Source organism: Syzygium oleosum, unplaced genomic scaffold, assembly GCF_021117445.2.
Source record: "Syzygium oleosum isolate NSW1041296 unplaced genomic scaffold, Sole_v2.1 Sole_v2.49, whole genome shotgun sequence".
NCBI lineage: Eukaryota > Viridiplantae > Streptophyta > Magnoliopsida > Myrtales > Myrtaceae > Syzygium > Syzygium oleosum.
This window is the reverse complement of record NW_026607533.1, coordinates 298,917-325,345: the sequence shown is the minus strand read 5'-3', so window position 1 is coordinate 325,345 and position 26,429 is coordinate 298,917. Positions and strand designations below refer to the sequence as shown.

The 26,429-nt window shown below is 39.1% G+C and overlaps 1 protein-coding gene across 4 annotated transcripts in view; it reads left to right on the top strand.

The window, feature by feature from the left end:
- The first annotated feature begins 17,513 nt into the window (after positions 1-17,513).
- Positions 17,514-26,429, top strand: part of LOC115693076 (ankyrin repeat-containing protein ITN1-like) — a 34,579-nt gene continuing 25,663 nt past the window's right edge. Inside the window, exons 1-2 of one of the 4 annotated variants that reach the window (XM_056306963.1) lie at positions 17,514-17,726; positions 18,318-18,399. The gene's annotated coding sequence lies outside the window, so the exon portion shown is untranslated. Of the gene's footprint in view, positions 18,400-26,429 lie in introns of all 4 variants that reach the window. The other 3 variants (XM_056306965.1, XM_056306964.1, XM_056306962.1) reach the window with 3 other exon arrangements.

The window sequence follows — 26,429 nt, the reverse complement described above, 5'->3', positions numbered from 1 at the left end:
CATACATGTGTTCTCGAGCAAGTGTTCTCGAGCAAGGGTTGATGAAATAACTTGTTGGCGTGACAATGACATAATATTCTAGGAACGTACAAGTGTTCTCGAGCAAGGGTTAATGAAAAAAACATGACAACCTCCTTAGTTAATTGACATTTGACAATGGTTGATGAAAAAGACCGCGTCTAAGTTAACAATTTGGGAAGATTAAAATTTGTGAAGAGGATGTCGAGTCATTATGCTGCTGCTGTTCTTTCTTCACCAGCTGTACAGAGGCCAAAAGATAATCAAGTCTCACCAGCGATTATGGACCACAAGTATCTCCATCGTATAGTTTGATGATAAAGAACAACCTATCTTTGTTTACTTCACTCCAATCAGTTTTTCCACTCCAGAGCATCAGCATCGTCCTCCACTCCGAACACCATATTTTTCTCCTCAAGTCCTGCACTTCTTTTTTTCTTCAGGTTTTCTTCTTTCATCTCTTGACTCATTGCTTCCTTCTTTAATGTTATTCTCTTACATCTGGGTTTTTGCAATGGTTTTCTTGTCTTCTGGGATTGATCTCTTTTGAGGATCCTCCAACATTCTAAAATTTGTTGCTTACTAAATCACGCGGAACCGATTTTCCTTTTACAGAAACCCCTATTGGACCCTCCAATTGTCATTTTTGCACCTCGTATATTCAGCACAGCTAATCCTCTCCCTAAACGACAAACCACAACTCGACCAATGCCTTCACAAACCACAAAGAGTCCATTATACACTTTGTCTCTCACCTAGACAAATGTCTTCACTCTTAGCACGTACAACCCCTTCTTTCCTATGTTTACACGAATTGGTTTGTTACTCTTGCTAACTCTTAGGAATAGTACTAAAATGAGTATTACAAGGTTATAAAGGAGAGTAACTGAAAAATCTCCCGACAATGCTCAAGTTCTCTTGTAGCTGTTGTATCCATCTAATCCTCTGTGAAAAAGTCTCGGCAAAATTCCTTGAAAAACATGTGTAGAACTTTGTTTCAATCTAGGCTGTCAATCAAATTATCCACTATTGGAGGTTTTGATCACATCATTTCACCAATCTCCTGAGCCAATTAGTCCATTAGTTGTGGTATTTTGGAATACTGCATTTTATCGCTATGAGCAGGGGTTTTGACTTACAAACTCTAACAAACTTAAATCTATATATCGAAAGTGTCCGTTAACAAAATCTAACCGTTTTGCAAAACCTAATTTGGTTCTACACCATTTCTGCAGTAATTTTTCTGACTTAGTAAAATCTGACTCATATACGTATAGAATTTGAACCTAGCTTATGCAAGGTTTATCCTCTGCTCACTCAAATGAACTCTTTAAATACTTGGGTTAAGTTTTGTTCCTATCAAAATCCTTCAGGGATATTTTCCTTAGGGATATTTTCCAACAGTTTTCCGTATTTTGACCATGACAAAGCCATTCCTTTCAATAAGATTGAGTTGTGCACATACGCATGTATATTCTGCAGAACTAATAAACTGTAGAACCAGAGATGATGCATGCATGCTTCTACATGTGACATTTTAATAAAATATATAAAATATGTCTGTAAAACGTAATGAACTCCCCTGAATATGGGCAAAGAGTGTGATTCTCCCCTTCACTATGTGGTTCTCCTCGTTTCCGTCTCATCAAAGAGCAGTAACATAAGATATCCACAGTATAAACACAAAGAAAAAATTAACAAATCACTTCTAAACTTATTGTACGGAATTTAATTCAATCCTAAACTTCCTTTTGTCAATGTAGACCTAAACCTTTGCGCGAAATACCAATGAAGTCTTTTAACATCAGTGTGCCACGTAAGATGGCCAACAAATACTGGACGCTACATTAGCAATTTCGGCACCAATTGGCCGGTAGGACTATATTGAGATTTCATACAAAGGTGTAAGACTACATTTGCAAAATTGAAAATTTTAGATCTTGTTTCGCCGGTTTTATCCCGTCGAAAATCTTTCACCGAATGCTGCATTTCGGATTTTATTAGAAAAGACCAGGGTCTTAAGTCAAGCTCGGACAGAGAATGTCAAATGCGTCTATTAAACTCAACTTGTACCTTACAACTTAACTCGATAATACACCCAACTCAACAATACTAACAATAGGATGACAACTTGCAAATGCCAAGACCAAGCTATATCGGAATCCAATCAATGACACAACCAGTACGCAACATTACAATTACAGGTACGTCACAATCTAATTAATGACGTGCCCTAAGAGAATATGGCTAGAATTTAATCAACAGCTATATTCCAAGCACAACGCCGGAATCTAATCGACGATGTTAAACTGGTGGTGCAACATCGGAATTTAATCAACAATGCTAGACCTGATGAAGATTCGCGCCGGAATTGAATCTACGACGTGGAATCTAAAAGTTGTAACTATTACTACTCCCATTGTGCTAACAATAAAGATAGATAAGAGGTCTGATGTCTTGTTCGGAGAGATTCTTTTTTACGTCAGAAATCCTTGAGTATTTATAGAGCAGCCTGATAACTGTCGATCGACTACTTCTCCTTGAAAGTTGTTTTCCACTTCCTTACATTTCGCACTTTAACCGCTTCCTGATTTGTCGATGTTGCTTACGCCCCTTGGGCATCACGTAATAGCTGATTTTCTTTCACGTGTCTCCTTATTTCCTGCTATTTCTCACGTTTCACTATTTAACTTCCTTGATCTTCACGCCCATGGTCATGTCTTTACCTTTCGACACGTGAAAATGAATTTCTTTACCATGTAACACCACGTGTTTAATTCATCGACATCACATGAAAAGCTCATGATCTTGAACTTGTCGATGTCACGTGTAAGGCTCGTGATCTTGGACTTGTCGACGTCACGTGCAAGGCTCGTGATTCTGGACTTGTCAACCTGTCGACACTTCTATGACGTATCATGTCAATAACTGCTCCAAATCTTTTCGATGTTTCTGGGCTTGACTCACGGCCTTTCTTCGGATTCGTGCTATGTGGACTGTGTTTTACGTCCTTTGTGACTTGCAATCGGCCCGCTCCCACCAGGGGTAATTTTGAGTGTCAACAGGTCTGAATTGACATTTGTATAATAGATTTATGAATGATTTGGTAATCTTCCCTATGTTTTCCGGTGTCATGATTCAGTTTAATCATGTGCAATATATGTGACTAGAACTATCATGCAATTTTAGTTTTATCACATTTATTTGAATCAAAGTTACCATTGTTGCGCATGATTTAAACCTTAATAGCATTCTCACATGATATTGTTTTTTCTTGTCAATCATATCTAACTATCAATTTGTTGTAAATTATGCCCGTGGACAAATTTCACAAATTTTTAACAGATTGGGCGAGGGCCGCGATGTCGCCGGGCAAAGCGAGTCCAGGAATTAAAGCGAGTCCGGGCAAAGGGATACGGCTCTGTGAAGGCAACACGTGTCCGTTAATCCTTCGAACCAGAGGCGCGATGCTTCCTTCATCTTTAATTTCGCGTCCGCCGTCCATGGCTCCGTAGACTCCATGCCCAGTTGAGATTGCTTGGAGTTGAGATACAGGGAGATTGCTTCTTCCCAGCCGGCCCTAACACCCCCACTCAACCAAAAAAAAAAAGTAAATAGAAAGAAAAGAAAATAGAAAAAATCAAAAAATTATTAAAAATATCATTGAAAAATGTCAACATTAATACCAGCTGCGTTACGTAAGACGATTGGCGTTTGTGTTATTGATTTATGGTCAAAATTAGCCGGATGAACTGAATTGTCATAAATACAAAATGTTTAGGATTGAATTGGCACAATTGCACTATGCTTAAGACTTTTAAAGACCAAGTCTTTTGTTCATATACACGAAGAACAAATCGACTTCTCAATCTGGCTTTTGAGGATGTGAAAGGTTATGCTCGCATTCTATCGAAACACTAAATCGAATGGCATAAACATGCTTTTCGTTTATGTTACTATTTTGTGACAAGAGCGGTCGTATTATGTGTTTCATGGAATTAACATTGGCAATTGGCGCTCAATATCTATACATACAAATTAATGAGTTTGGTGTTTAATCCGTGTTGCGTATAATCTAGTGAGTAGCAGACGCAAAAATCTACTTAGGGTTTAGATAGAGAAGAATTGCAATACCTAATTTGGAGAGGGGGGAAATTGTGGAAAAATAACTAGATATGTGTTTTTCCTCCTTTGATCTATGCTTTAATATCATCGTTGGGTGGTCTTGACATGTAGAATAAAACTCTAATGTTTTTCTCATCCGATTCACTTTCATCATCAAAGTTGGCCGCCAAGTCAATCGCACACGATGATCTGTTTGCAACTTTCGCACATTTTGGGGACTCGGCGTTTCAATTCATGAAGATAGGATGAAAGGCATTTTTTATATGAAAAAGTACGTTCAAGAAGTATATCTTGCTAGATTGACAGAATGATCACTACAAAAAAACACCGGATTAGCGACGAAATTTGTGACGGAAAATTTGGAAAAATCTGTCGCAAATCGAATTTGCAACGAATTTTGCGGTGGAAAGAATTCCGTCGCTACTAGGTTGTCGCAAAATTTTACGACGGAAAATTTAAAAGTTCGTCGCAAAATTGCGACGAAAATAAATTCATTGCAAAATTCGTCACAAAATTAGTCGCAAATTAGCTACGAATACAATCCATCGCAAATATTTCGTTGCAAATTTGCGACGAACTCTATCCGTCGCAAAATTCGTCGGAAAATTCGTCGCATTTTTGTCGCAAATTTCGTCGCAAAATTTCGTTGCAATTTCGTCACAAATTCGTCGCAAAATTCTGTCGCAAATTCCATCGCAAAATCGTCGCAAAATTCGTCCCAAATTTCGTCGCAAAATTCGTCACAAAATTCGTCACAAAATTATTCGCAAAATTAGCAACGAATACAATCCGTCGCAAAATTCGTCGCAAATATTTCGTCGCAAATTTGCGACGAACCGTCGCAAAATTCATTGCAATTTCGTCACAATTTCGTCGCAAATTTCGTTGCAAAATGTATTCGTCGCAAATTAGCGACGAACTATAATGATCGCAAAATTCGGCTTAAAATATTCGTCGCTATTTTTACATCATTTCGGCCATAAATTCTTGTCCACATCAAATAAAGGAGACAATGACATATAATTGAAATAGAAAAACGAACAAATCATAAATTCTGACAAACCAGCCACAATGACATATAATTGAAAAAAATAACTGAAGGAAAGTTGCAGAGTCTGACATGATGCTATTTGATATCCAATCTTACAATACATTCAAAACATGAACTAAGAGACGGAACAACCATAGAAGACGCAGAAAAACCATACATAAGAAGACGCAGCTTTGGTACGATGGCAGGACACCAAAAGTAGTCACTTTTGTCGAGACCTGAGGAAATGTCGATACATAAATCAGTCCAGAATATAAAAGAAGTGTTTATGCATGGATGAGGAACTAGGTGTAAAATAACAAGAGGGTTAACAAAAATACGTTTCAGGATTACATATGAATATGAGTGAAATTATGAAAAACCAAGATTATGAAGCAAGCTTACCCCCGATTTTGAGAATTTTAACTAGAAAGACTGGAGAAAATCATCATCATCATCAACATTCTCGGCATCAATGTGTTGGTCATCATTGTGCCCATCACCTATTGGATTGGCTGGAGGTACAGGAGGATCGTCATAGCGATTGCGGTTAAGGTGTCGCATAACGAGTCTCATTTGTTGTTCCAATTAATTTATTTGTTCGTACTTCTGAACAAGTAAATTATTCAGACGATGCACTTCTTGGGTCAATTGCTCGTCTTGTCGTGACCTCCTTCGACCAGTCGCAGTGGATGATGAACTTCCAGGATTATTCGGCATGTACATCCTTGACAACGATCCAATCCCAAATGTTTTCCCTTTTTTCACCCCACCCGTTGCCTCCATCCATAATGCCATATTATCAACTGATGGCCCGGACTCAGGACAATCATCACTACCACTAGCACTGCTCATTAAAAGTTCATCATATTTTTCCTACATTAACAATGTAGATGAAAATAAAATCACTATATATATCTACCATAAATATTGAAAGCATTCACGGTTTTCATTATAGTTTACATATAAGCCAAAGTATAACCTTACATACCTTAACAGCTTTTGCTCGATCGCCAGTCCATGTCTTATCTTTCTTTTGAAATGTGCGTTCAAATGTAGCTGCAAATGTCGGTTCCGTCCCCAATTCTTGTGCCTACAAAATGTAAACATGAGTAATTGAATTAAATTAACTTATAACTCATTTAACAGACTTACCAGTCATTTGCGATGCTCCGCAATGTTGATAGAGCCCCAAAGATATGTGGGCGACCCATCACTAGAACTAGAAGATCGATTCTTCTTATTCTGCTCACAGAGTTGCCGACTCTGTTCAGATGCCCAAAATCTGTTAATTGCCGCCCAATTGTCAGCTGTAAAGAAAGACAGCTTCACGTGCTTGATCTCCGCTCTATTCATGACATTTTGCATAAAATCACTATTTTTCTTATCGAAAATTCTTCTCACTTCATTGTCTTCCGCTTCCTCCCACTTGAACTTCCGCTGCAATGAATAAAAACATAAATTGAAAGTTATTATGATGATCACATATCCATAACCATGCACCAAACAAATATAGACAGATTTTGTAAAGTTCATGTCGGGGAAAATATATGGTCCTTTAGGTATCGAAAACTACAAAGTTGTTCTGGTCCCTTTACATCATTCTTGACTATCAATATACTACACCAAACTTAATTGGTGAGAAAATAAAATATGTAAAACTTACCTTGAACTCATTCCATCACATTTCTTTCACTTCTTGTGGAACACTTATGTAAGTAATATACTCTCTCATCCAAAAGTTTCTTACTATTTTGTTCAATTCTCTCACAACAGACGGAGCATCCGTGAATCTGCAATCATACGGATATTGTGCAACATCGACAATTCAGTTGACATCAATATCTAAAGCTCTAAATATTACATATACTAAAATAAAAATGAAGTACTTACGAATCTCCAAATGGGCATATGAAGAATCGGTTATCTTCTTGACCTGTGTTTCCGTCAATATTCGATTGTTCTGCCGAATAATGGGGTGGAACGGAAGGAGAGGGAGCTAAAGGAGATTGAACTGGAGGAGATTCAATTCGCATGTGGCCAAGTCCCGTAACATGTTGTTGAGTGTTGGAGGAAGGGCCAACGTGTCCATATTATGACGGACCATATTGTGGTTGAGGGTTAGATGACGGGACAGGGGAAGAGGAAAGGGCCGAGGACGAGGACGAGAAAGAGGCTTGTCTTCTATACGAATGACCTCCACGTTTATACTGACAAATAGGAAGGTTATGCGAATATGTAAAGAACTATTGACATGTATTTATGACACATAATGATGTACATGACGAAGCTTACCATTTTGATGGAAAGACTGAGAAAATGTTTCCTTGAAATGAGCCAATGTCGAGTGCTTATGACGTGCAATTTCCTACGAACAAATATACTATGAATCCCATTCATTTTGATATGAAACATCAATATATGAGCACGATATGGGTGGCCACAGGTATCAAACATCACTATATGAATCGCATTCATTTTGATTAAATTTTTTTGACCACGTACAAAAATTTAAATTTCACTGAAAGTGGGTGACCACAGGTATTTCTAAGTCATTCTGTAAAGTTTTGTAAGAGAAAAATTGTTATTATTGTTAAATTGTTTTTGGGACCTAAAAAAAAATTTCACTAAAAGTTGGTGGCCACCGATATTCTAAGACATTCTGTAAAGTTTTGCAATTTAAAGATTTTTAGAATTTTTAAATTATTATTTTTTAATATAAAATTTTTCCCGTGAAATAAAAACAATTTTCCATACTAAAATTGGATGGCCATAGGTAGTATAAGCTATTAGGTAAAGTTTCCAAAATTTTTGTCCTTCTTTATTTTAATAATTTTTAGGGCACGTTAAAAAAATTAAATATAACTAAAAGTTGGTGACCACAGGTATTATAAGTCATTTCGTGAAGTTTTGAAAATTTTTAAATTCTAATTTTTTTTTGGCAAACTAAAAAAATTTACATTTCACTGCAAGTTGATGGCCACATGTTTTCTAGGCAATTCTATGCAGTTTTGAAATTTTATATTTTTTAAATTTTTTTCACCCAAAAAAAATAAAAATTTCCCCCACAATGGGTGACCACATTTATTTCCAGCCATTTTATAAGGTTATGAAAATTTTTAATTTTTTAATATTTTTTGTCCCGGAACGTTAAAAAATCTAAATTTCACTCAAAATGGGTGGTCACTATTAATTTTTGCCATTTTGTGATATTATGAAATTTTTGTTTTTTAAAAATTTTAAAAAACTTTTACGGTCAAATTTCATATCTGTTGTCAACATATACCGTTTTTTTAATTTTCCATAATTTTTCATGATTTTTTATAGAATTGTTCAATTTTCAAGCATTTTTTGTGAAAACGCTTAATCAATCACCCTATCGTCATTTAACGCTTAATCATCCACATAATAGACAAATTAACCAGTCGACCATCGATCAAAGCCACATGCAATCCTGAAATCGACCCGCAACTTAGCCAACGAAAAGTGATCCTAAATAATCCCTAAACAAGTACGACTAATTACCTAATTATACTAACTAGGGTTTAGGGAGTTGCTTACTTGGTTCAAGGACAATAAAAATCGACCGATCGAAAAGTGACGGTCCCGGTGCGGGCGTGGGCCCAAATGGTGACTAGTCAGCCAGGTGCTCGGTCACGATCGGGCAAACGACGGCGGAGCTCGGCGGCGACGGTGTCGGTCGGCGGCGACGGCGTCGGGCGGCGGCTCGGCTGCAACGACGTCGGCCGGCGACTAGGAGGCGGGTGGGCTGGGCGGCCGGCGGCGAGGCGACGGGCGACCGGGCGGTGGCGACGGTGGCAACGGCGGCGTCGCGGGCTGGCCGCGGTGACGGGCGGGGCCTGCTTCGGCGAGAGCCTCGGCCGGGGCGATGGTGGGCGGCGACGCGTCGACGGCGGCGGCCGCGGGCCGACGGTGTGGGCGGCTTCGGCGGGGCGAGGGCGGGCGAGAGCCGGGCGGCGACAGCGTCGGTCTGCTGGTCGGCGGCGAGGCTTGGGCCGGCTGCTCGGCCGCCGCGAGGGAGGCGAGGCGGGATGGGGGTGAGGGCGCGATTAGCGAGGGGCGGGCGGCGAGCGGGCAGCGAAGCTAGCGGGGCGGGCGCTCGCGACCGCGACGGGCGGGGGTGCGCAGGCGACCGGCGACGGGCGAGGGAGCTGCGGGGCGGCTGTGAGGCTCGGCGGCGATGGCGATGGCTACGACGGCGACGACGACGGGGGAGCAACGCAGATCGGGCTTGGGCGGCGTCGGGGAAGGGGGGGGAGGGGGTAATAATGTCGCAAATTTGCGACGGAACTCCACTTTCGCAAATTTCGAATGGTAAAAATTGCCTCGCAAAATTTGCGAAAATTTTCGACGGACATAGAACGTCCGTCGCAAATTTGCGACAGACGTTCTATGCCCGTCGCAAATTTTCGACTGACAAAAAATTTCCGACGGAAATAAAAATCCGTGGCAAATTTGCGACGGAAATAAAAATCCGTCGCAAATTTGCGACGGACAAGTTGAGTCCGTTGCAAATATGGACATACTACATGATCGTTGTAAATTTGTGACGTCTTTTTTTCGGTCAAAAATTTAGCATCTCATTTATTTGGGTCCTAAATTTGCTACGTCTTTTTTTCAGTCCAAAATTTTGGCATCTCAAATTTTGCAATGGAAATTAGAATATCGGAAATGTTAGGGCATGTTAATAATATTTGACTTGTCGGCATTTAGGGACAAAATTTCGGACGATCAATTAAAATAAAAAGAATAATTGACAATAACAATAATAAAAAAAAACAATAACAATAATAACAAGAACAATAATGATAACAACCAAAATAGCACTTGTGGCATTAATAATTACACATCTATAGTGTTTTGTGACAAAAATTTTAATCTTCATCTTCGTCTTCGTCTTCGCCTTCGTCCTCGTCTTCATCATCTGTCTGAAAATCAGATTCTGAACATTCTTGTACATTTAATTCACAAATTTCAGTTGGATCCACATCTATCATTGCTCCACACGGATCTCGTAAAGTTGGTATGTTGTATTCCTCAATTTCAACCGTGTTACACACTTCCTCTTGTTGGTAGGCTCTATCCTTCCAGTGTTCCTCGATTTTCCTCCGTGCTTTGATTTTACATACAGCCCACCAATCAGCTTTGTCACGTTTCAAACTAGGATATGATGCATAACATACTTGAATTGCTTGTTGTGCCAAGACAAATGATTCATACTTCATATACATTTTCTTGTGATTTATTTCAACCAAATTGAACTTCGTATGCACCTTCATTCTTTTGACGGGGTCGAACCACGTGCACTTAAATAACACAACCCGCATCATTAATGGTCCAGGGTACTCTATCTCTATGATTTCATCCAACAAGCCATAAAAATCATCTTTTGAACTGCCACCATTGGATGACCGAACACACACACCACTATTCATTGTGGATTTTCCCATTCCATATTCTTGAGTATGAAAGTTATATCCATTTATGAAATATGCTGGCCAACTTCGAACTCTTAACTGTGGACCCCATGACAGATGATATAGCAATCCTTGCCCTCCAATTTCATCATAATTACTGTGAACCTAAGGTTACACATGCAAAGTCAATAATATATATTATACTAAATGATGTATATAATTTTAATAACTTGGTTTTGGTCCATAGGCAACTTACATATGTCTTGAATCATGCTGCAAATTGTTCATCGCACAAACGGTCAAACTCATTTGGTTGTAGTCTAAACATTTCAGTTTGGAAAATCCTAATATTAAAAACCATATAAATATTAGCAAATATTTGACACACAAAACATATATTTGCAAATTTACACTTACTTGAAGTATGGCTCGACTTTTGGGCAGTTCAGTAAAATATAAGTACGGGCTGCATGAAATTCTTCGCCTGATAAGTAACGAAACTGACATGCGCCGCTTGGTCGACCCAGATAATTGAAAATAGAGAATGTTGTGCAATTGGGATCAATGGGGCCCTCATCATTTCTGCCTGCTCTCCGCCTCTTGCACTGAACGTGCGGCTCAAAATAGTATGATGCAAATATTGTCACTTCTTCCACAATATATGCATTACAAATTGAAGCTTCAACAAGTGCCTTATTCTTCACTTTTTTCTTCAAATGATATAAAAATCTAGTTGAAATAGAAAGAAGCTTATCGGAACATATTATATGATAAACTAATTTGAACTGTATTTTAAAAAAAACATTACCTCTTAAATGGATACATCCATCGAAATTCGATGGGATCTGCAACTTTGGCCTCATAAGGCAAGTGAACTAAGAGATGCTCCATCGAATCAAAAAACGCTGGAGGAAATATCCTTTCTAAGTTGCAAAGAATAATTAGAATATCTCTCTCTAATTTTTCCATGTGCGATGCTTTTAACACTGTCGAGCAAATATCATAGAGGAAATTGCTTAACTCTGTAATGGCGCCCCATACAAAGTTCGGTAGAACTTCCTTCAAAGCTATTGGAATTAGTCTTTCCATCGGGATGTGACAATCACGACTCTTCAAACCCGTGAACTTGCATTCATTCAAATCAACACATCTCCCGAGGTTCAAGCATATCCATCGGAAACCGCATGATTTCAACCATTGACAAACAACTCGCCTCTTTCCTTATCCAATGTATAAACCGCTTTCAATTTTGGTCCCCTGCTGCTTGCATCCACAGCTAGTATTGGCTGATCGCAAATATCTCTCATATCTTTTCTTGCGTTCAAGTTGTCTTTTATTTTTTTGGCGACATCCATCACAGTATTTATGACATTGTCGAAAACATTTTTTTCTATATGCATGACGTCAAGATTATGATGAATAAGATGGGCCTTCCAATATAATAGATCCCAAAATATACTGCGTTTTGTCCATTTATGTGTACTTCCGTACGCAAAAGTCGTGTCGTGCGGGTTCTCAACAACAGTTGGAAAGTCCTGCACACGCTCCCAAATTTGATCGCCGGTCAACCTCAATGGTGGACGCGTTCTTTCAGTCCTATTCTTGGTGAACTCTTTCTTATTCCTTCTGAAAGGATGACTTGGCGGTAAAAATTGTCTGTGACAGTCAAAATAGCTGGGCTTCTTTCCATGTTTTAATCTAAATGACTTTGACCTCTCCAAACATATCGGACATCCTAAGATCCAAGCTGTACTCCATCCATATAACATTCCGTAAGCTGGAAAGTCATTTATCGTCTAAAGAAGGGCAGCCTTCATTACAAATATTTGATCGGTAGAAACGTCATACGTAGGGACACCTTCAACCCATAGCCGTTGTAACTCCTCAATCAATGGTTGCATATAAACATCTATCAACTTTTTCGGATTTTGCGGCCCTGTCACGATCAATGTCAAAAACATATAAGGTGTCTTCATGCACATACCAAGTGGAAGATTGTACGGCGTTAAGATAACTGGCCAACATGAATAATTTTTTCCTGTTTTCCCAAATGGAGCAAATCTATCGGCACAGAGACCTAACCTGATGTTCCGAGGCTCCATCGCAAACTCAGGGTATGTTCTATCAAAATGTTGTCATGCCTCTGCATCTGAAGGATGACACATTAGACCCTCTTCTGTTTCATGATTTGCATGCTAAGTCATGTGTTCAGCAGTGGCTTTAGACGCATAAAGCCTTTGCAATCTGGGGATTAAGGGCAGATAAAACATTTACTTGCATGGTCTACTCTTCTGATTACGACCCGACCTCCTGTTAATCTTGTACCTAGGTTGGCTACAGAATTTGCAAGATTCTGCATTTTCATCATCTCTCCAATATATCATCCAACCCCTACTACATACATCAATCCTTACAACCGGAAAACCTAAGTTATCCACTAGCTTTTTCATATCATAAAAATCACTTGGCATGATGTTATCACGAGGCAATGATTCCCGCATTACTTCAACAAAAGAGTTGAAGCAATCCGCGAACACATTATGCTCTGCCTTGATATTTAATAGTCGGGCTGTCACCGATAACTTAGTGTGGTCCTCACAACCTGCCCATAAAGGTTCATCTGTTGCTTTCAACACTCCCGAACTCGATTAGATTGAAAAGTTTCATTATAGACATTCTCATCAAAACCCGTTACTCCTATATCTTCCAATTGTGAAGCATGACTAGTACCCACTTGTTCACGTATAGGAGTAAAACTAGTACTTGCATAATTTGATTCTGTGACAAAATTATAACTAGCTGCATCAATCACCATCCTCTCGTATGGGTTCAATTGCTCATAATAGCAACATTCTTCCCTAACTGAAAATTGGTCACTTCTTCCATATCCTTCATCAGATATAAATGGTTCACCATAGGAAGTCCAATTATAATAGTTCGGACTAAACCCAAATCTAATAAGGTGTTCTCTAACTTGATCACACACAAGAAATTTACCATTACCGCACTTTTTACACGGACACCTTAACTTATTTCCATCCATGAACTCATATTTACTACTAGCAAAGTCTAAAAATAGTTCCAACCCAGTACGAAACTCATTTGTCAATCCTTGACGTCCAGGTAAGTTCTTATTATACATCCAAGCCCTTTCTCTTTGCATTGTGTCTGTATTAAAATAAAAAATTCTAGTAAAATATTTAAAATATCATATCTATTGTTCTTAATTAAAACCATAAAATTTTGGAAATTATAATTTTTGTTATTCACGCAACAATTAATATGAAATTGCAAAAATAGAAAAAATTACCATGTAAAGATTACCCAAATATTTGACTGAAATATTGGTAGGAGAAAGTGGTCAATTTGATGAGAATTGCAACGTCCACTTGGATTGCGAGACCTTCAATTAGACACATACCCAAAAAGAATAATCACTTAAGAATCATTTTTTAATAATTTTTAATGTGCGATGGAAACGGAATTCATCCCTCGCAAATTTGCGACGGAAACTGTTTCCGTCGCAAAACGGCATGGCCGTTCGGCCTCATCCAAAGGCCGGCGAGGTGTCGCCGGTCGCCGGTCGTTAAACCGGTGATGCAGATACGAAAAAAAAACAAACATAAACATATATAAAATAAAAGAAATTACAATTCAACGATGAATAGTCACGAAGCTAGCTATGATACTTACCGGTACAAAAGTTTTACCGAGATTAATATGTGCGTGCGCGGATTTTGCTGATTTCAGACATATGAAAGATGGAGAAAAGCGAGAGAGAGCGAGAGAGAGAGATAGGGTTGGAATATCACGGGCTAATAAACTACAAATTTGCGACGGATTTGGCGACAGTTTTTTTTTTCCGTCGGAAATTTGCGACGAACTTTTGTCCGTCGCAAATTTGCGACGGAATTAGCGACGGTTTTTTATTTCCGTCGCAAATTTCCGACGGATTTTTCATCCGTCGCAAATTCTGTCGTAAATTTGCGACGGAAATAAACCGTCGCTAATTTGCGACGGAAAATATAATCCGTTGCAAATTTCGTCGCAAAATTTCCGACGGAAAATTTCCGTCGCAAATTACATATTTTTTTTGTAGTGGATGTTGCTAATGGTTCTCCTCTTAAGTAGCATGAAAAATGATGCTACTCGAACGTAGAGCACCCTTTTTTTTTCTATTTAATCTTAATAACCAATTAATATGTCTCGACTATAAAGACTTGCAATGCAAGTACAACAAATACAAAATTGATCACCTATCATCTTTTGTATGTTTGGGGTGCGCGTTTGTTTCACCGAAAACTTCATAATAAAGAAAACCGAAATAAGTCGGACCCAAAATTTGTAGTCTCAACCCATTTTACAATGATTTGTAATGGTCAGGACCATACATTAACAATCAGGAGCATACCTGATCTTGGTGACTTACTTTTTCCATATGACTAATACGGTTGGCCTTGGAGTAAAACGGTCGGTTATCGTTTACGAGTTTGATTCACGATGTACGCGAATCTCTGAATAGTTTGATTTACATTGTTTAATTTCGACATATCTCACAATATTAAAACCTCTTGAAATACAAATCCCAAACTGCAAAAAGAAAAAAAAAAGAGAGAGAGAGAAAAGTGTGACAAGTGATATTGCACCTTCTCCCATGACGTGACTGAAATTGTCTAGTATGGTAAAAAATTCAGCGAACATCACGTGCTCTAGCTTTAATTGATTAATCGTGGAGAACTAATTTCTCCGCCAGGCATCTCTCGTAGTGACACGTGTAATGCAATGTGGCCTGAATGCATGCGCACGTTGGGGCAAATCGTGTGGCCTGCGGCCGTACAGCATAATGAGATTTCGGCTCACCAATTGTGAGCTGTCGAGAAATATAATATTTGTGTCACTCATAGAAATGAATCTCCCTATACAAAATCTCATATAATTTTATAAAATTCAAGACAGTCATATATATAATATATATATAACGACAATACGTATTATACAATTTTATAAAATTTGAGACAATTATGAATATCAAACAGCAATACGTATTATATATGTATGTATACGTATATGTACATATATAATTTATGGGTTAGTTATATAGATCAAATAAATTATTGGGCATGACAATGATGCGATGTTCTAGGAACATACAAACGTTCTTCTCTCTATTAGATTCAACCTCCAAAACTCCAATATATTGGCAAACCAATTCCGTCCACTCTTTTGATAAATATACTTTATCATGCAATCGCTGAATTAAGATCTAGTATTATCATGATATTTCACATGTGTGAATGTGGTTTCGGTCTAATAGATCAAACCAACATACTACGTCAACTCAGATAGATACCTTTTGATCGTTCACTCTTCCTAGATAAAAATCCCCTTAAAGGCCAAATGTCTGATGATCATCGGTACATAAGACCCCAAATTTTACTCAACAAATTTTTTTTTGGCTCGGAACTCAAGGTTCAACAAGTCAGGTTTTGGAAGATTCATCAGGAGTATTACTAGTTGGAACATGATCAAATGAGGTTCTTTGTAAAGTTAACAACCTCGCTGAAGTTGTATATGATGAATAAATTGTTCCCAACTTAAATTTTTCAGAGCATCTGTTAGCACGACAATTTTAGAATTTATTGTCTAATAATTTTTCCACATCGGAATTGATTACGATAATTTTGGACTGAAGAGGTGAAAAAGCTTGCTGGAGGGCTAATTGCTAGATGGAGAAAGTTCAAACTTTGGAATGGACAATTTTGTGGCTAATAATGAAAACTAGAAAAGTTTTTGGCCATTCCCGCATGTGCCAAGTCTAGTCGCACGTGCACGCGGACCCTAGTCTATCTCAGCCTCTCAAGTCTCTCTCTCTCTCTCTCTCTCTCTCTCTCTCTCTCCTGTTCTTTAATCTACACTTTCCATGTCCACATCAATCCCATCTTCCTCGCTGACATGGAGTCGTCGACATTGGATTTCGCCCCTAAAAAGAGAAATGAACAATTATCGCATGAATCGGAATCATATACTCCCAGAAGACCTTTTAAATAGAACTAGTGTCGCGTGAGGTCGACCATATTTAATAACGCATTTTGTATTAGCTACGTATATTATGTGAAAGTAAAGTGTAATTATACTATCACATTTTTGGTAATCCACCTCTTTGATCCGAAATTGATGTTGATGTTGCCCTTAAAAAATCAAAACATGACAACCTCCTAAGTTAAATGACACATGACAATAGTCAATGAAAAAGACAAAATCTAAGTTCACAACTTGGGAGGATTAATGTTTGTAACTGAGGATATTGACTTATTATGTGGCATAATCTTTCCGACATCTTACGATTAGCTCTCAAAGCAAGCTTTTTTGCCTTTTGCAAACCATCACAAGTTTTTGAAGATAGGGTCCATTTATTTGAGGGGAAATTGTTTACGAAAAATTTTCCGAATTTTCATTGTTTAGATGACGAAAAATTAGTCAATCTATTGAAAGCTTTTTTGTGAATTGAAAACAACAAGTTTATATTTGAAAAAAAGACTTCCACTTATGGTAAGAAATCATTGTTCCTAATTTTTTGCTATTTCTTATAATTAAATTAGCCTAAATTAGACTTTATTAATGCATTTTAGTGGATTCAGTTGTTATTAAATACCATAAAATTGATTTTTTTCAACATGTTTTGACACAAATAAATACCAGAAAATTATTTACTTTATCTGAAATTAAATCTTCTGAAAACATTTTTCAGCGATAAATTTTCAATAAAACAAATTCATCCACGTGACATTTTTATTGACCCGTTCCCTCTTCGTCTCTTTCTCTCTCTGCTGCTGCTGCTCTTTCTTCACCAGCTGTACAAACGCCAAAAAGTAATTGAGTTCCACCAGTCAATCTGCACCACAAGTAGCTTTATCGGACAGTTTGATGATAAGGAGCAACCCATCTTTGTTGACTTCACTCCAATAATTGTTGGCGAAATAGGTGTACTCGCTTCGAGTCCTTTGTCTCTCGGATCTTCCACTCCAGAGCATCAGAGCATCAGCATCAGCATCATCGTCCTCGACTCCCCAACATCATAATTTTCTTCTCAAGTCCTGCCCTCCTTTTTACTTCAGGTTTTGTTCTTTGATCTCTTCACTCATTGCTTCTGTTCTTTAATGTTCTTCAGGTGTTATTCTGTTAGATCTGGGTTTTGGCAATGGTTTTCTTGTCTCCTGGGTTTGATCACTTATGAGGATCTTCGAACATTATAAATTTGTTGCTGACGCAACCACGCAGGACATGATTTCCTTCTACAGTAATCCTGCTATGCACTTAATATATATTGGACCTTCCAACTGTTGTTCTCACACAGTGTACCCACAGCACAATAATTCCTCTCCCTAAACATAGACCACACTTTCTGAGTGTTTACAAATGGTCCATTATACACTTTGTCTCTTGCTAACCTTAGGAACAGTAGTAAAATGGTTATTACGAGCTTATAAAAGAGACAGACTAAAATATCTCCCAACAGTGCTTAAATTCCTCTTGTAGCTATTAGATTCATTTAATCATCTGTAAGAGAATCTCGGCAAAATATTGTGAAAAACACGTCCAGAATCTTGTTAGTCCATCAATTTTGGCATTTGGAATTTTACATCTATTGCCAAGAGCAGTAGTCCGTCAGGTTTCAAGTCCTATAACTATCGGACTTTCCACTCCAGAGCATCAGCATCAGCATTGTCCTCCGCTCCCAATACCGTACTTGTTCGTCTCAAGTCCTGCGCTCCTTTTTTCTCAGGTTTTGTTCTTTGATCTCTTGACCCGTTGCTTCTGTTCTTTGATGTTCTTCGTGTGTACATTATTCTGTTAGATCTGGGTTTTGGCAATGGTTTTCTCGTCTTTTGGGATTGATCTCTTTTGAGGATCCTCGTACGTTATAAATTTGTTGCTTACTGAACTACGCTTGCTCATTCAAATGTTCAAATTGCCTGCTCGCAATCTCATATTCTTTTTGCAATCACAATTAGCTTGATAAACATTCTTTCTATGAACTCCTACTTCTTTGGATTAGCTATTTTAAATCTGCCTCTAGTTACTGGTAATTCTGCCTTACCACAGCTTCTTGACTGCCCTTAAAAATCTGGTCATCTAATTTTTGTTGTGAGCATAATTTGAATTTGCAGTCCACCCAAAAGAAGAACCTCTTGTTCAGCAAAAATTCCTGAACTCTGTAAAAGTGAGAATTTGCAAACTGTCAAGAAAAAGTTGGTATTTCGCAAAAGTGTTATTAAATTACTTGAAAATCAGGTAACTCGTCATTTCTTTTACCAATAGCTTTTTAACACTTACCAATTCTTTCATAAGTTTATCAGCGTAGAAAAAAATTCATTTGTTTTAAAACGGAATAGTAAAATCGTCCCTGTAAAATCGTCCCTACGCCTATTAAAATTGGGCTTCTGCTATGAAGTAAATTAGCAATATAAACAGCGGAAATTAAAGGTTTAGAGAAATAAAAATTGCAAATGAGATTTATAAAGGTTCGATTCGGGTACACATACTCCTCTTTCTGGCTCTAGTAACCCAAATAGATTGAATTCCACTAGCTATGCTAAGAGCACAAATACCGTTTTTGTTTGGAAAATTACCCAATCAATCCTTAACTTATTATACAGTTGTTAATTTGGTTTTAAACTTTTTAATTTTGCTAATTTAATCCTGAACCTTTCCGTAAAATTTCAATTTAGTCCTTTTGGTCAATTTTCTCCGGAATCACTAACGTGACCGTCGAGTCATCACTGGCCGTTCTATATGACACACCACCATGTTAGCAATTTTCGAAGAACTTGGCCTAAAGGACTAGATTTGAATTTCGAGCAAAGGTTTAGGACTAAATTGGCAAAATTAAGAAATTGAGGATTGTATTAACATCCATATAATATGTCTAGAATCACCCTCGTCATGTTACAAGTGCAGAACTTGCTTCCATGCACTACCAGACTTCCTTCTACAGCAATTCCGTTATACACTGAGTGACTTTTGGACCCTCCAATAGTCGTTCTCACACCTTGTACACAAAACCCAGTAAATCCTTTCCTAAATTATAAACCACACGTCTAAGTGTTTACAAAGAGTCCATTATCCTAGACAAATGTTGTTCACTCTTACTACGTACAACACCTTTTTCATATGTTCAGAAATTGGTTTGTCACTCTTGCTAATACTTAACAACAACACTAAAATGTGTATTACAAGCTTATAAAAGAGACAAACTTAAAAATCTCCCAAGAATACTTAAATTCTCTTGTAGCTGTTATGTCTATCTAATCTTCTGTAAATAAAAAAATCTCTGCAAAATTCCTTAAACAAACACGTACAAAACCTTGTTTCAATCTAGGCCGTCAATATGATCTTCTTTAATGCAGGTTTTAATCATATCGTCTCATCAATCTTTTGAGCGAATTAATCCATCATTTTATGCATAACTAATCTTAGAGTATTACATTTATTGCTATGAGCTCGGGCTTTGATTTTGGAACTCCAATAGTCATTAAATCTATCCATGGAGAGTGCTCGTTAACAAAATATGACCGTATTCGACCAAAAAAAAAAAGCAATATATTGACTGTTTTGCAGAACCTAGTTTGGTTCTACACCTTTCCTTCAGCAGTTTTCCTGACTTAGTAAAATCTTACTCATATACTTGTAGAATCTGAACCTAGTTCCTGTATGGTTTGGACATGAACCTTTGCACACTTAAGTGAAATCTTTAAATTCTTGGGTTAAACTTTGTTATTATCAAAATCCTTGTACGATAATTTCCAAACAGTTTCTCCTTTTTCGATGATGACAAACCTATACCATTCAATAAGAATGAGTTATGTGTAACGTTTTCTTAATGTGGATTACATTAATTGAGATTGTTATTACCCGCTTACGGGTTTGGTCTAATAAGTTTGGATATACAGTTTCTTAATTGGTCGGATATGGGCCCGGCTTGTGTGGGCCGAGTTCGGCCCGGCCCGTTATGAGAGGGCATGGCTGGAAACTCTATAAATAGAGCTGCAAGTCCCTCCTCTGCACCGAACTCTCTCCAATCTCTCTCAAACGCTCTCAAACTCACCTAAGGCTTCCGTGAGTTGGCTGAGGCGGTCTCATAGCGCCGGGACTTCGGGGGTGACAGGGGAGAAAACCTACGGCACCGGTTCATCGTCATTTCCGCATCCAGGCCGATGGAATCCAATACAGGTGCACAAATTCTATTCATCTTTTACCGTACCGTTAATATCTCGCTATGGTGATCCTAGGGCGCTAGGCCGAGCCATACGAGCCGGCCAACATGTGGTATCAGAGCCGGCATAGTCGAGAAACGGGCCGGTACTGTTCGTATGTGATTTCGATTTTTTCATCGGATAAATGTTAGAATAAATCACATAGATGGATAGATTGTCGCGAGACGAGCATTTTGAGTGGTCGCCGGCCACCAGGGACCGCCGGGAGTGGCCTCACGCGCCGGGGCGTCGGAGAGCCCCGGCGGCACACGCGCGGCCACGCGCGGGTGTTCCCAGGCGCGTGCAACGCACGCGCTAGGGTTTCCGCGAGCCGGGTCACTCCGACTGACCCGACCCGACTCCGGACCCGACCCGTTGACCCGACCCAGGGTCCGACCCGTTGACCCCGGCCCGGGGATTGACCCGACCCGGATCCGACCCGTTGACCGAACCGGTCAACCTAGACGGACCTGTGAGCGGTCCCGACCAGGTCAAGGCGGTCGACGGGCCGACCGCCTTTGGCCGGCTTTAGGCGCCGGCGCGTGAGGCCCACGCGCCGCACCTTCAGGAGGCGCGTGAGGGCGCGTCCGGCCTCCGTTTGGAGCGTGCAAGGTATCGGCGTGCTCGTATAAAGATTATCTACACTGTGGTATATTTATTGTACATTTTTTATACTTTTAAGGATGTGAAAATACATACGGAACCCTATATACGCGTATTTTTAGGGTATATTTTCGTATTTTCCTGTATTTCTCTATGGATTAAGAGATACAGATTAAAGATTACATGTATATGATGACATAAGGATGTGTAGATCATGTTTCATTGATAGTATGTATAAGGTTCAACATATATCAATGTATAGAGTAATGTAATTAGCATGGTATGTAATTTTAGAGACATTGCCCATGTCTTCCAGTCTAGAATTACATTATATAGTATATGTGAGACATAAAATTTATATCCTAAGTATGAGAGAGTTTCAATGATTCAATTTGGTAGTGACCGCCAAAGTGGCATACTTAATTGAGTTTGAGAAATATCAGTCTCGTATTGTTAGGATGTCTCCTGTTCTAATGTGTTGTCATACTCCCAAAGGAGGTGATTATGTATTGGTTCATGGAGGGATGCATGTACAACATGCGTGAGGAATGACTGATCCTAGTGGTTCATACACCTAAAGGTGGTGAATTCATAAAAGATTGGAATATATTCTCATGGTCGTTGTAATGTAGAGGGTATACAATTGCATATCATGTATTATGCCCAAAGGTGATTATATGATGATGTGTGTAACTCTCAGGAAAGTACTCACATGATGCTGATTATAGACATTGCTTGTTTTTTATAGTCACCTTCTCCCTGAACGGCAACTCCATAAGTATTGAGGTTCTTACTGGTTCAAACTTTAAGAAATGGAAAGAGGATTTTCTGTTTGGTATGGAGCTGGCAGATGTTCATATTGCTCTTACTGAGGATAAGCCAGCAGATGTCACTGCTGATAGTACGGATATGGAAAAGGCACAGAGTGCCGCTTGGGCAAAGAGCAATAGGATTTGCTTGTTACTGATGAAGCGATCCATTAAGGACCATTTGAAAAGTAGTTTGCCAGCTGACTGCACTCCTAAAGAAATGATGGAAACCTTGCAAGCAAGGAACCGTGACTCGTCTAATGCTGAGGCTGGGACATACATGCAGTTACTCAATAATATAAGGTATGATGGTTCAAGTGGGGTTAGGGATTACGTCCTTAGGATGGTAGACCTTCAGACAAAACTAAAGGTTCATGAGATTATCCTTTCTGATGCCTTCATTGTGCATCAAGCCCTGAATACCCTTCCTACGGAGTTTGGAATTATAAAGACCAACTATAATTCCCAAGATGAAAAGTGGTCAGTCAATGACCTGATAGTTAGGGTTGTGGCAGAGGAAGAGAAACTGAAGAAAGATAAAGGGAATCTAGCTTTCTATGCCTCTAGTTCCAGTAGCAGGAAGAGTAGTAAGTTCAAGAATCGTACTCAGAAAGGAACTCCTGAAACCACCGGTCATTTAGACAATCTGGGTCCTGAGAAAACACCCTTGAAGAAGAATGGTGTTCACTGCTACTTTTGTAGGAGGAAGGGTCACATGAAGAAAGACTGCAATAGATATAAAGCTTGGTTGTCCAAGCGTGAGCAGTCAGGTATTAATTCTTTGGCACTTGTTTGTGAATCCAATCTATTAGAAGCTCCATCCAGTTCTTGGTGGCTAGATAGCGGTGCAACTAATCATGTTGCGTATACCATACAGGGATTCACAAACAGAAGGAAGCCAAATCATGATGAATTAAAGCTCACTGTAGGAAACAACAAAAGAGTCGACGTCGAGTTCGTGGGAGATGTCATATTAATTTTGGATTCTGGTTTTAATATGATGTTAAGAAACACCTTTTATGTGCCTTCCTTCAGACAGAACTTAGTTTCCGTATCAAGTTTGGATGTTTGTGGCTACTCTTTTGAAATAAAGAACAATTTGGTTTCTATGTTCTTTGATTCAAATAAGGTTGGTTGCTGCAACATATCGAATGGATTGTATAGATTGTGTTTATCTCCCAATGATATATACGTCGCTTATACAGCTGAAAGGGTTGTTTCCAAAAGACCTCTACCTAAGGAACAGTCTTATGCATTGTGGCATAAACGACTTGGTCACATTTCTAAGGAAAGAGTGGAAAGGCTGATAAAGACAAACATCCTGCCTACTCTTGAAAGTGACCTAGATACTTGCATAGACTGTTGTAGGGGTAAGATGACCAAGATAAAGAAGAAAACCGCAGTCCGTAGTTCTGAACTGTTGGAAGTCATTCACACTGACATCAGTGGACCTTATACGGCAACGTTGTGTAGAAATTTCTATTTCATCACATTTACGGACGACTATTCCCGATATGGTTATCTGTTCTTGATTAAGGAGAAGTCTGAGTCTCTTGACAAGTTCAAGATTTCTCGGACTGAAGTCGAGAAACAGCTGGGAAAAGTTATAAAGGTTGTCAGGTCTGACCGAGGTGGTGAGTATTATGGCAGGCATGGCGATGCTGGACAGCTGAAAGGGCCATTTGCCAAATACTTGGAAGATTAAGGAATAGTGGCTCAATTTACTATGCCCGGGAGTCCTGAGCAAAACGGTGTGGCCGAAAGACGGAATCGCACCCTTATGGACATGATGAGGAGTATAATTAGCAGGACGAACTTACCTGATTTTCTATGGGGTGAAGCTTTGAGAACAGCTCTCTACATTCTAAATCGTGTTCCTACCAAGGCTGTTCCAAAGACTCCTTTTGAATTATGGACTGGACGTAAACCTAGCCTAAATCATCTTAAAGTTTGGGGGTGTCCTGCAGAAGTAAGGTTATACAATCCAACATTAAGTAAGTTGGAATCCAGAACCACTCGATGTTACTTTGTATCTTACCCAGATCATACGAAGGGGTATCGATTTTATAATCCCCATGGAGGCACAAGAATTGTGGAATCACAAACAGCGAAGTTTCTGGAATTTGATGTAGCCGAAGGAGGTAGTTGCTCTCAGACTATTGAGGATAATGATATCGTAGGTACTAGTGTGTCTTTCTCTCTACCTATACAGACAATAATGGAGACCCTTACACCACAGATTGAGCCTGTTGTGGTCCAGGATCCTGTTATTGAAACAGCTCCTGATGAAGTACTTTAAGCCCCTCAAGTGCAGGATGAGGTTGTAATAACTCCACTAAGGAGATCTGTCAGGCAGAGACGATCGGCTATACCACCAGATTATATGGTCTATCTGGGTGAGCATGACTACGATATAGGCTGCGTGGTTGATCCAGTAACTCATTCAGATGCAATTTCTTGTCCTCAATCAGATATGTGGGTGGATGCAATGAAAGACGAGATTCAGTCTATGAAATATAATGATGTTTGGGAGCTTGTTGAATTGCCTAAAGGTTACAAGCCCATCAGTTGCAAATGGGTATACAAGACTAAAAGGGACTCCAAAGGAAAGATTGAGAAGTTCAAAGCCAGACTGGTAGCTAAGGGTTTCACTTAAAGAGATGGAGTAGACTATGAGGCGACTTTTTCTCCGGTCTCTTCTAAAGATTCTTTCAGAGTGATTATGGCATTAGTAGCTCATTTTGACATGGAGTTACACTAGATGGATGTTAAGACTGCCTTTCTAAATGGAGATCTTGATGAGGAAGTCTATATGGTGCAACCCGAAGGTTTTGCAGCTGATGATTTGGGTGAACTTGTGTGTAGATTGAAGAAGTCTATTTATGGCCTCAAGCAAGCTTCTAGACAATGGTATTTGAAGTTTCATAGTGTTGTCACTTCATTAGGTTTTGTTGAGAACAAGTTGGATCAGTGTATATACAGCAAGGTCAGTGGGAGGAAATTTATTTTTCTCATACTCTATGTAGATGACATCTTGCTTGCGAGTAGTGATATTGGTTTACTACATGAGACAAAGCGAATGTTGTCGAAGGATTTTGACATGAAGGACCTTGATAAGGCGTCTTTTGTCCTAGGCATTGAGATCCATAGGGATCGTTCTCGCCGAGTATTGGGTTTGTCTCAGAGAACATATGTTAATCGTATTCTGGAAAGATTTAGTATGCAGGACTGCAAGCCAGGAATTGCTCCTGCCATAAAGGGTGATAAACTGAGTCAAGCACAGTGTTCTCATACGGATGTTGAGAAAACCCAAATGAAGGATGTACCTTATGCTAGTGCACTTGGAAGTATCATGTATGCTCAAGTTTGCACTAGGCCAGACATTGCTTTTGCAACAGGACTTCTAGGCAGATATCAGTCAAATCCAGGACACGATCACTGGGTTGCTGCCAAGAAGGTTTTGAGGTACTTAAAGAGGACAAAAGACTATATGCTGATCTATAGACATGTTCAAGACCTACAGCTGGTAGGGTATTCGGATTCAGACTTTGCTGACTGTCAAGATGAAAGGAAGTCGACAACGGGTTACATCTTTAAGTTAGCAGGAGGTGCAGTATCATGGAAAAGTGAGAAACAGAAATCAATGACATCCTCTACCATGCAAGCGGAGTTTGTAGCATGCTTTTCGGCCGCTACTCAGGCAATTTGGCTCCGGAACCTCATTAGGGAGTTGACCGTATTTGATTTTGTGGATCGGCCCATACAGTTGTATTGTGACAATAACTCTGCAGTGTTGTTTGTTAACAACAACAGAGGTCTCAAGGGGTCTAAGCATATGGAGGTCAAGTACTTGACCATAAAGGAAAAAGTCAGGGATGGTGACATTTCAGTAGAGCACATTTCCACAGATGATATGGTAGCAGATCCACTAACTAAAGGCCTTCGCCCTTGTATTTTTGAACGACATGTCGTTAGCATGGGCTTAGGAGTATCATGGGATACTGTTGTTTAGTGGGAGCTGTTTTTTTTAATTTATGCTCTAATAAAGTTTACATCTGTGTTCTGTTACTCTTTGTAACATTTTGGATGTGTATCAACTCATTTGCATTCAATAAGGTGTTTCTGAATGCATTGTTGTCATGTTAAATACACA